This window comes from Galeopterus variegatus, unplaced genomic scaffold, assembly GCF_000696425.1.
Source record: "Galeopterus variegatus unplaced genomic scaffold, G_variegatus-3.0.2 Scaffold1746, whole genome shotgun sequence".
Lineage (NCBI taxonomy): Eukaryota > Metazoa > Chordata > Mammalia > Dermoptera > Cynocephalidae > Galeopterus > Galeopterus variegatus.
Window position 1 is genome coordinate 183,990 of NW_007727857.1, and position 12,827 is coordinate 196,816.

At 39.8% G+C, this 12,827-nt stretch overlaps 1 protein-coding gene across 4 annotated transcripts in view; it reads right to left on the reverse strand.

Moving 5' to 3' along the window:
• MAGI1 (membrane associated guanylate kinase, WW and PDZ domain containing 1) overlaps window positions 1-12,827 on the reverse strand; it is a 240,122-nt gene that overhangs the window by 155,183 nt on the left and 72,112 nt on the right. The window lies entirely within an intron of this gene.

Genomic DNA, 12,827 nt, shown 5'->3' on the forward strand with positions numbered 1-12,827 from the left:
CACTTCCCAAGCGGCGCACTATAGCAGTGCGCCACCAGGCCGGCCCCCACATTTGTAATCTCTTAAATGAATAAGTTCTCTCCTATTCCACCTACTTGTATTATTCATATGACTGTGAGAGTCCCTAGCTCACATTAGGTGTGCACTAAATGTTTGCTGAATAAATAAATGAATGGATGAAGTAGTACCTTGCAAACTGCACAGATACAGTGAGCACCTGTAGCAAGATCAACTCTATTAGTCCTCATGGCCAGCTTAAGGCAATTGGGCTGGGCTGGAAGGAATGCTTCAGAAGCCTATGCCCTAACTGACCAGATGTTATCAGACCACAAGGGCTATGTCACCTTGCATACCACTGATTCTGAAATTGCCCATTACTCTGTCAGAACCCTCTCTAAAAGTCTTATAAACCTCCTGCTTTCCTTGGTTCTGGGGAACTGATCTGGTTCAGTTTCCTCTCCATGTTAGTGGAATAAAGGTTTTGGCTGAAATGGCACCTGGCTCGGGTCTCTCTCTCTCTTCTCTCCAAATCTAACAAACTCCATAATCAGATCCAAGGTTAAAACAGAGAAGATCTGCTTTTAGTGTCCAGAGTGCTACTTTAGATGTCACTTATCTGGCACCAATGTCACCATGTCACCAAATTAGCAAGTGCTATGACTGACCCTGACTTCTCTCTTCCATCACAAAACTCCTCCAGTATGGTGTAGCATGGTGGTTAAAAATACAGGTTTGGAAACAGCCCAGTGTTGGAATTTGCACTGATCATGTTACTGTTTGCAGTTCTCATAGCTTATATTTGCCCCTCTGAAAAATAAGGACAATAATCCCCATGCCTTTGAGTTGTTATGAGAATTGAAAAGCATAATTCATGTGACATGCTTAACAAAGTGCCTGGCACACAGGTAGTACAATTAATGGTACCTCTTATCATTAATCAAGTAGGTTACAAGCATAAACTAAATCTCTCTTCTTACATTAAATTCTCTCAAGACACACAAAAATCTCTGGGAAAATCAACTCCAACTGCACCAGTCCAGACCCATGGCTTTGCATCAATATACTCATGAATCTCAAATTTATAGCTAGGATTTCTATCTGAGCTACATACTTGCCTATTATCCACCTGCCTACATAAAATCTCCACTTAGATCTCTGAGAGACATCTTAGAATTAATATGGCACATGCCTAAGACATTATCCTTGGTGGAAGCTGGATGAAGCATACCCAGGAACTCTCCTTACTATGTTTGCAACTTTATGAGTCAAACTATTTCAAAATTAAAAGTTACATTTATTTATAATAACGGTTAATATTTATATAATAATAATAATAAAATTAACATGACCCAAACTGAACTACTATGGATTTGCTTTCCAGCTCCGACTTCCCCATCCATCTCAAGTAAATGAACCACTGTCCAACCATCTGCTGAGGCGAAGCACGTAGGCTTCACCCTCAAGAGCTACAGAGCAACATTAAGAGCATGTGCCCTGGGGCCAGACTGTTGGGTCTTGATCATGACTCCTCCAGTTTCCAGCTAAGTGACCTTGGGCAAGTTACTTGATTTCTCCATACTTCAGTTACTCCTGTGCAAAATGAGAATAAACAGCACCCATGGCATGGAGTTATTATGCAGATTAAATGGGTAAGTCGATGCATTAAAGTATTTCAAAGGGTGCACTAAGCGTTCAGTAAAAAATTAGCTATCATTATTAATTTCCCTTAGCCTTACACCCACATACAACATGGATTCTAAACCTGATCACTTCTCACTCTCTCAACTGTCAGCAACAACCCTGATATAACCCGGCACTACCACCAATTCCCATAAATCTGCACATGCTCCCATCACATTTCTCTGTTCCAGTTTTGCTCCCCTGGAGCTCATTTTCCATAGTAGTCAGAGTAAACTTTCTAAAACCTAAATCAAATTATCTCAGCTTCTACTGGTTTCTATTCAATGCTCCAGTGGTTTCCCATTGAGAGCAAAATTTGAAGGGGAAAAAAAAAAATCCTAACAATGGTCTAAAAAGTCCTACATGACCTCACTCCTGCTTTCCTCTCTGACCTCATCTGTCTCCACTCTCTTCTTACTAATCATCTGACACAATGGCCTTGAACATGTCAAAGCTTTTGCACTTGCTATTTGTGACACAGACTGCTACATATCTCCAACATCCATTCTCCCATCCTGTCTTAACAACAGAACTCACAATTTCTCAGGGCCACATGGTATCCTGGAATACAGACTATATATCCAGCCAGACTTGCAACTAGATATAACCAGGGAACTCCGTTCTAACCAGTGGGATCTAAGCAGAAGTATTATGTGTGATTTTCAGGAAAAGACCTTAAATAGAGAAGGCAAATCTCTCTTTAGCTTTTCCACAGGCAGACTGACTACAGTGCAAATATGGCAGCTTGGCTTGGAGAATGAGGCTGGAAAAATGCAAAGCATATAGAGAGAAGGAGCCAAAAGCTGCGTAGGGTAAAACAAAAATATGGAAGGAATCTGGGTCCAGGTGACCATTAACTTAGGTAAATTATCAGCTCTAGGTTATCTAACTCTGCAAGGGAGAAACAGACAATGCAGCCCTACCTTGGTTAAACTACTCTGAGTTCTCCTCCCCTGTCTTTGCAGAATAATTTTTCCCACATATACCTGTATGACTACCTCTTTCTCACTGGACAAGTCTCTCTTCAAATGAGACATCCCTAAGATGGTGCCACTTAGGTTCAACAAGACCCTTCCCTCTCTCCTAGTCTCTCTACCACATGGCTCTATGCTTTCTTCTTTGTAGCACTTGACAGCACAAGAAACTATATACTCAATTCTTCAATGTCTGTCTCCTTCCACCTAAAGGTAAGCTTTTGGGGGCTCCTCTGTACCATCTAGCACTTCGAATAGTTCCTAGCTCAGAAAAGGAATAAAATCCCTATTTTTTGACTGGCTGACTTAATATATATGAGAATGGCATGGTTTTGCGTCTCCTTCAAATACCAGGTGGTTTTCTTTGTCCTATCAGTGGATTTAATTCAGTCCAACATTAACTGAGCACTTACTGGGTAGGGACACTGTGGTAGACACTGGAGAATCAAATATAAAGGAAGCACGGACACTGTCCACAGGGGTTTCATAGTGTGACAATACTGCATTCTGTAATTCTTAGCACAGCACTAAATATTCAAGGAGTAAACAATAAGTTGATGGTAACTTTTGTTCTGTGTATACTGAGAAAGAAGCTGGGACTTTACCCTTTATTTTCATTTTGGGATCCAATTTTTGAAACACACTGCAATCATTACTTTAGTGTTTTGACTATCATAAAATATGAATATCTGCCAAAATACAGTTTTGAAATGTCATTAAATACCCCATTATTGAAAAATTCTGTCATTGTACCATCATCCCCTCAAAATCACTTTCCAGAATTCAAAAACTTTGAAGACCATTTGAGAATAGTAACAAATAGGATTCTACAGCTATCATATAGAAAGCTATATACACAGTCCTTTTAACAAGACCAAATATTCCCACAAGAGGCAGCTCCTAAAAGATTTCCTCTATAAAAACAGTCTCTGTGCATTTGTATTAGAAATCATTCATGTGGTTAAGACTGTTTCTTGGTCTAATTCTACTTAAGGTGGAAGCCCTGAAAATTAAGCCTGCAATGTCTTACGAAGCCATCCCAAATATTACATTCATCCAATGCAAAGTTCTCCACTACTATCTAAGTTCACTTGTGAAAGCTTGTACTGCTTGTGTAAATTCTAGACTTGGCAGGTTTTATAAATAGCTTTGGGGTACATTCTTTGGCCACAGTCAAGCCTTGAGGTGACTGGAGCCTGACAGTTTGATGACAAGTTTGTGAGAGAGAACTTCCCGGGACTACCTTATCCACCACCACCCAAGCTAAGTTGTTCCTGAGTTCCTAACCCTCAGTAACCTTGTGAGATAAAACAAAGATACTGCAAAAAGTTCACAGAAAAATAGAACTGAAAGATAATACAAATCTTTTGATGAACTTTTTGAAGACCCCTCAATAAATGTTTGCTGTTTTTTAAAAAGTACAATCCTGGTAGTCCTATTTCCAGATGATGTTATGATATGGAAAACAGTTTAAAAGCTGAGTTTAATATTCACTTTAGATATTTCAGAATTAGAAGGCACTGTTGGTTAAGAGTGTTGGATTTGGAAAGAGAAAAACCAATATCTGTAACTGGCCTGAATCATGTGACTTGGGCAAGTGTCTTAATAACCATTCTGAGCCACAGTTCCCCTGAGAGCCAATGTGACAAATAAATGAAATCAGGAAATGAGATCACGGTGCCTGGCATACAGTAAGCACTCAATAACTGTTAACTGTGATGTCAGTGAAAACAAGGACAATGATGGCAGGACTAAGCCAGGATTTGAACCTAGGTCTGGCGGCTGCCTCCAAAACTCAATCACATTTCACTGTTTTCTTGTTTAGTTCCTTCACTCCTGGTCGCCAAATCCAGGGCATCTGGAGGAGGCTTCAGCTCTGATTTTTAAGGTGTGGAAGCTGCAAAGCCGGGAGGGGGGTGGGGCAGGGAGTTTGTTCAACCCCACCACCACTGCAAGTAATTTGTGCAACGGAAAGGACAGAAATTGAACAGAGGGGAAACGCCATCTCTCCACGTGGGGTACAAGGCACCATATGGACCTGCAATTAGGGAGAAAGAAGACTGCCAAGGGCAAAAATAACCCTGGCAAAATCCAATACGGCCAGTAGGAGAAGTTCAGCTCAGGACAGCTCCTTCTCTGTGTTCTTGTTTCCCAAGGGACTGTCACTCCTTACCATGAATTTGAAAAGGATCTGAAAGATGAAAAGGAAGCCTGATGATAGTGAATATTTCTAATACCAGGTCATTAAACCAATTTTTCCCTTTCCGAACAGCCTGGTGCATGAATAGCTCTTCAAAGGAAAGGTCTGCTTCAAGAGAAGATCTTGTTAACTTTGACGAAGTTTAACAACCTTACTCTCCTGTCTGCAAAAGAAGACAGGTGAACTAGATGAGGTGTCTCGTCTCTTGCAATTCTGAAATAAGCTTCTGACTGCAGTCAATAAGCCAGAAACAGCAATGGGGAGACAAGGAAAGAAGCTGCACAGATTCAATCCTATCCAGTCTCTATGAGTGAAGTTTGTGTTCAAAGAAAAGAACAGGGAACAGGACTCAACTGAATTTCTATAAGTATATACAGATATGTGTCACACCAGGAACACAATGAATGTAGTAATCTTTTACATCTGGAAAGTAATCCAAATGTTCAGTTTCTTTCTCTTCCAATGAAATGAAACTATCAATGACATTCAAATACCATCATCATTCATTCAGCTGGAAGCTATTTTAATGCATTTGACTACAAGGAGATGATTCAAATAAAAAAATCTAAGGTCTGTATTTGGCAAAATGAAAATTAATATTTCTTAAAATAGAGATCGGTTAGGTAATCTTTATCTTAATTATGACACCTCAATATTTTTTCTTGACAGCTTATAGTCAAAATCACCCTTGATTGCTGCTGCTTTGGTTAAACAGCAGCTGAAGAAGTTGGCTTGGATTCAAGGACCATGTTGATTCTTTAAATACATAATAAGCACTAGAATCACACACTGCTTGGTGAGATGCTCACACATCGTGAGGGGCACATGAAAACTGAACACAAGTGAACTGAAATCCTGTTCACTCTGGGGCCTTCTCCCACCATGTGGAAAGGTAGCTGGCATGAACTGTATTATTTACATGTTTCCCCTGACCTTTAAGACAGTACATATTGTTGATTTTGGATAGCATATGTGCTCAATAACGGGATGTAAGAAAACATACTTGATCAAAAGCAGGGCCAGGCTTTCCATGCTGTGCCTAGACACAAAGGGAGCTGGCTTCCTCTGCACTTTAGCAGATTGTGTACAACTAGTTAGCATATGAAGAGAGGCCTAAGCCTGTACCCACTTTCTGGAAACAAAAACAGTCTGTCGTCAATATAAATACAGTTTACATACCAATGGTTTCTAATTAACCTTTCACCAGTAGTTTTGACCGCAAGTGCATTTTCCTTCTTAGCCTCAGAACCTAGGAAAGGACTAACCCTGGACTTCTTAGTCCTAGCCAATGATAGGTTTAGAGGGGCTTTAAACAAAGTTGGGTTTGAGTATCAGCTCTGCTACTTAACGAACGAGGTGAAGTTAGGCAAGTAATCTAACTTCTCTTGCTCTCCATACACTCAATTCCACAAAAAAAGCATCATAGCTTTCTCATAAGATCAGTGGGAATAGTAGATTAAATAACATATGGAAAGTGCTTATTACCAAGATGGGCTCAAAGGGAAAGTCACAAACCACACACAGTGACAACTTAGATGTTCAGTAACATCTAAGCTATGAGGAATATTCTGGATCAGTGATCACAACCAATAGAAGACAGACTTCTTAATTTATATTTGCCTTTCTAGACCACTCTATCTAAAATAACAACAAACCCTTTTATATTCTACCCCCTCACTCTGCTTAATTATTTTACATCACAGCATATATCAATCCCTGGCATTTTACATTTATTTTGGGTTTATTTTCTATATTCATGCTGCATAATATAAGCTTGAGCTCTCTGCTATACCCCAATGCCTAAAACAGTGTCTAGAAAAAAGAGGTCCTCAAAAAATATCTGCAGGATGTTAAAATGAATATAAGTCAAAAAAAAACTATAGAGGGTTATAAAGTTTTATGTCTGTTTTGGGGAGGAGACTGTATTTTATTTTAGAAGTATTTTTGATATTACCCATTGTTTTATGTGTAGAACAGAATCTATTTATTCAAATATTTACTGGACAATGGATTTCACAAAGTCGCCTGCTAGGCACTAAAAAAGAGGTCATGATTCCTCAGATCCTGCCCTTAAAGAGGTTTTAGTTCATACACACTGGGGCCCATCCTCAATGCACAATCACTCCTCCTACACTGGTGACTGCCCCCTCCTTCTTCTACATAGCAACAGCAAATGCAGTCATGTTGGTAAAATGCAAAAACCAGTCAGCTGTGAGAAGGAAGCAGATGTGCTCAAAACAGCAGTCAGGCTGAGAGAAGGCTTCGGGGTTCCCTACGGTGCAGCAAGTCCCAGGTCCCAACTGTTACTAAATCTCTGAATTGTATACGTATTTTTAAAAAATTATTTTTAATTATTAGGCAATATATATCAAGAACTTTTAAAAATGTATATACTTGTCTAGGGAAATCTATTCTAAAGAAAAAAACAGAAAATCTAAACATATATTAAAACATAAAGATGTTTATCACAGCTATTTAAACAGGAGAAACTAATCATTGTACATAGAATAATTAATTAACAACTTTCTATTCCCATGACAAGATACTATTTAACAATTAAGAAAACGTATTTACAGAAAATTGAATTATAAGGAAATACTCATAATACCACGTTAAATGAAAAAAGCAGGATACAAAAATCATATATACAACATAATACCAACTATCTATGCCGTGTGCGTGTGTAAATTTTCTTTTATTTTTAGTGCCTTTTTGTATTTTACAGATTCTCTATAATGAGTAATTACTATTTTATTTTAAAATGCTGTAATTTATCTTAAAATATTACCCAAAGACATTTGTAAAGTTCCTTTGTTTATAACAAATGCTTCAAAGACCATTAGGAGTATACTTGTAGTTGAACTAGTCAATTCATCATTCACAGTGCACACTATGGGGTATCTCAAGGAGAGGACATTGCAAAGCATTTTTATAGGATTTGAGCACGTGTCAAGTAACTTTTGGTGATTTGGGGGAAGGTTCCAAGAAGTAGAGTTCTGTTTTGGATTGGATGCTATTAAGAAGGGGAAGTAATTCTATGATTGCATATCCTAATAAATCTTACCTAGGATGCAGGCGGAACGAACCAATGCGGCAATTACAACAGTTTGTAAAGCAGCAGCAGTCATTTACATTAGCAAGGATAAGAGGATGTTTGGTCATTTACGTGGTCTGGACAATTTTCATGTTTTGTATGCATTAAGACATGACTACGAGTGGTCTTGTTTTTGTTCTGATCCATCACCACGCTACTACCAACACCAAGGTCTAATTCACAGTACCCAGCCAGCTCCTGAATGTCAAGGAATAGGCTAGCAGAAAAACTGAGCAACAAATAGTGTGATTAGTGTTATCTCTGATAACAAACATAATGCAAACCTGATGGGTTTATTTTGTGGATTCGAAAACATATATGAGTGTAACTTATAAGTTATAAACTGCTATACACATGTTACCATGTTGCTAACATCTTCGCCATCATTGCCATTTATGTCAATCCCATCAAGTACTGAGGATCTGTGTTTGTGGGCGGCTGGAACAGAAACTTCCACATTGGCTTCAGTTTACCAAGATGGTCAAAGATGATGGAAATTAAGACCCAAATCTTATTAAAAAGGAACACATACTGAAGATTCAGACACAACCTTTAAAATATACATCCCTTCATAACTCTAACATGTCACTCCTGACAAATCCATAAGAAAGAAAAATGCTGAATGCTTATCCCAAAACACAGTAACTTAAAAAAAAGAAACTTAAGAACTGGAAAAAATGGACAAAAGTGAATTGGCATAATGTAAACAACTTACTTTCAGTGGTTCAGCCAAAACAAAACAAAACAAAAAAAGAGAGAAAGCAAACATGGCATAATAGTAACATTCGGTGCACATGAAGGTAATTCAAAAAGTTCAAGGAAAAATAGAATTAAAAGATAATATGGAAGCAAGGAATGGAGCCAACCACCCAGGGTCCTGAGACAGGGCCCTGGGTGTCAGCACCACCTCCTGCAACCTCGCAACAAAATCTTAGAATGTACTTATTAGCCACATGTGTTTCTTTGGGGTGTATGATTTATCTGCTCATGTCCTTCACCAAATTTCTGCTTAGATTTTTCTCATTCATTTGTAAGAGTTCTTCTTGCGTTAAGGATGTAAATCTTTGAGTGTTACATTTGTTCCTAACCAACTGACTTCAAATTTAATTTGTGATGTTTTCCTTTGTTTCTATGTTGAGAAAATAATTTAATATCTAAATGTTAAATTTTAAGAATAAATTATATCTGAAAAAAAGATAATATGAATCTTTCCATGAACTTCTGAAGTACCCTCATACATGATGTTTAAAAAATTACATTTTAGAAATGTATATACATAGAACTCCTGATAGTTTCTTCTTGTATTCTCATGGATCACCGAGCACTTTGGAGACCATTTCCCTAATGGACCTAATTACAAGAGGTCAGAATTTTGGAAGAACATATAAGATCCATCTAAAAGACCAGGAAGTACCAGCCTGATGCAAAAATTGCTTACTTTGGGACCAACCTTTACTGCAATAAAATTATAAATTCTTAGATGATTCATACTCCAGCCATCTACTTATTCTAAAATATCTATGGAGTTCCTGGTGGACCAAACTCTGTGGGAGGTGTCAGCGCTCCATGAAGACTGCTCCAAAGGACAGTAATAGGGTCTCCCTCATGAGCAACCTCCAAGAGCAGGATGCTGCACCACTTATTATACAGGAATTTCATCTAGTAGACACCCAAGCCCCCCACCCCCCAAAGTGCTTATCATCCCATGAAAGGGTTGCAGGTACTTTACCAAGCCACAAGGAAATTAAATAGCCTATAGTAAAGGTGTCACAGGAATGGTGAGTTATGAAGAATAAAAAATACAACCAAACTCATGGGAACCAGGTCCTCTGAACTGTTGTTTTTAATTAGTACATGCACATAGTATGGTATACAGCAACAACAACAACAAAACCCTTGCAAACATGAAAACAAAACTTCCTCCCACCCCTAGCCCTCCACTTCCTACCCAGAGACAACCAATGTTTTCTGTACACATGCACGCCCACACTTATTTACCCATTTAAAAAGATAAATGGCAACTAACTATAGACACTGTTCAATACCTTGCTTTGTCTCACTGAACAATATTCACTCATTCATTCAACCACTTATTGAGCAACTATCCAGTAGCAAGCACTTTCAGGGAATCAATAAAGGCGTGATCAAAACAGACAAAATTCTTGCCCTGGTGGAGTTAATATTTCAGTGGTCCATGCCATATCAGCATATAAACAATGCCTTATTATTTCCATAGCTGTGTATTCACTCCAATGTAAGTATATGCTACAATTTAACCAGTCCCTTATTGATGGACATTTAGCTTGTTTTCCACTAAACACATTCTTTTTTTTTTTTCCTTTTTGTTTTTTTTCGTGACCGGCAACGGATCGCAACCCTTAGTGTTGCGCCCGCACTGGACCGGGACCGGCAACGGGATCGCAACCCTCGGTGTTGCGCCCGCACCTCGCTTAGCCAGTGAGCGACTGGTCTGTATGTGGGATCCGAACCCTCAGCAGGAGCGCTGCCGCGCTGCGCCACCGGGCCGGCCCCCACTAAACACATTCTTAAAGCATCTTCTTCTTTTATAAACATATTTTGACCAAACTATGAACTGCTGTTTAAAACACATTAATCTATGTCAACATTTCACTTACTAACATCTATAAAACCCTATCAGAGAAGATATTCATTCTAGAAATAACTAAATTAAGATTCCAATTGATTATTTGTGACAGTTTAGCAGATTAAGTTACAGTTTTTAGGAGCCTATGAAGAAAGTAAATGTCATACTCAATCCATTTTTTTTTCCTTGCAACTGTTAGGTGTGGTGCTAATTCTTCCAGCTGGTTTTCAGACAGTGTTAAAACTAACTTTGAAGTTTCCCCAACCCTTAAAAGTCAGTGATTGCTTTGCCAAGAGAAATAGAGCTCTTATTGAACAAGTCAGAATTCACTAAGTTCTTACAATTTCAAAGTAGACTTTCTGGGCCATGTGTGTGTACACATGTACGCACATGAGTGTGTATGCACATATATGTAAGCTAACATTCATAGAGACTCTATGATGCACTGCAGCCAAAAGACTAATGCTGAACCATCCTTATACTAAGCCTAATACAAAATAAAGCCTAATACAAAATAAAATCATACCAAATTCAGGAGCCTACATTGATTTACAAAACAATAACCCCAACAGAAATATTTCTCGAGTACCTACTATATGCGCCAGGCCCTGTGCTGTTTTAAGTACATCTTCTATGCAAAACAACTCATTTTAAAGATGTGAAAACTGAGGCTTAGAGAGATTTTGGTATTTTGCCAAGTTCATTCAACCCCTAAGTGACAGAGTTGAATGCTAATGTAGACAACCTCTGCTATAAAATCTATAACTTGTATGACACTGTGCCATGGTAACTTCAAAATACATCTGATAATACCTGCTTATAAATTATGTGTTGGGCACTTTATATCTGTTACTGTATAAGATGCCATGTAGGATTTATATAGGTTAACTCATGAATTTTGTAAATGCAGGATCCAAGATTCAAACCACATCTATCTGACCACACACTTAGTGTTCTTTTTCCACCTTAAGGTACCGCTGAATGATGAAGCCACGGAGAAGGTTTAGTCCCCTCTTTTTGCAAAGAGGCAGGGTTAACAGCAAAAGCTCTGGAATGACACTTGCTAGAATCAAATCCCAGCACAGTCATCTGGTGGCTGTGTACATCGGATGAATCTCACTGTGCTTCCATTTATCTTAAATGGGCATGATATTACTGGTGGCTGTATGCACTGAAGAAGATAAAATGAGGGGTCTTCAAAAAGTTCATGGAAATAGTAGTATTATCTTTTAATTCCACTTTTCCGTGAACTTTTCATAGTACCCTCATATATGTAAAGAGCTGAAAACAGTGTCTGGCCTATGCGTAGGTACTCCACATAGCTTGCTGCTATGGTTATCTGCCCATATTTATTCCGTAATAGGATTACAATCACGTATATTCTATCCCACACCCAAAGAGGACCTTGGGGCATAGCCGGGAGTTCAAACACACCACATGTTGTAGAAAAGACCAACTATGAAGCTTCATTATTAGGAGAAAAAAAGGACAATGTTCAACAGAGGAGTAACTGGAATGACTGAGGGACTCCAAAACCCCCATCTGAGCGCTCCTCAAGCAAAGGTCTCTATGATCACCTCCCGGCCCAGACTGGAACCCATGCAGTCGCTGATGCGGATCTTCTTTGGTCTGGAGGAGAAAACTCTGCTACTGGCAGACAGGCATGATTGCCAACAGTTACATTTCCTGTGAGTGGGCAGGGAAGCCATGGAAACTAGAGCCATGGGGTATTCGGGGGCATCCCAGGTGAAATGGAGCTCTCACAGCTTCAAAGCAACCTTCTGCCCACAGATGAAGACCCCAATCAGGGAGGTGAGGGGGCAGCTGGCACAGAGCGGGCCAAGAAGGTCCGGGGTGCCTTCCCCTCCCTCTTCCCGTACTGGGGACCTCCAGAGGCTCAAGGCCGGGGGAGGAAGCTGGCTCTACAATAGGTCTCTGCACAAAAAGGCCGCCCCCCTTCTCAGTCCCTCTCCATTTTCTCCAGCTGAGCCCAGCTTTATGCAAACAGCACTCTTAACGAAGCTTAAAATACAGCCTACTGGAAGGGTGGGGAAGGGAGGGGGTGAGCCAACAGTTCAGAGTGGCAGCAGGCCAGTGAAGTGGGGACGCAGACGGGAGGCAGCCGGGTAGGGGCCCTGGCTCTTAACCCACTGGAGCCAATGTAAGCTGGCCTTCAATGGACCCCCGCCCTAAGCAGAGCGAGCCTGGAGCAGACTGGCCGCTCCCAGCCCTTCCACCTGCCCCCACGCCGCAGCCACAGCGGTTCCCGCGCGC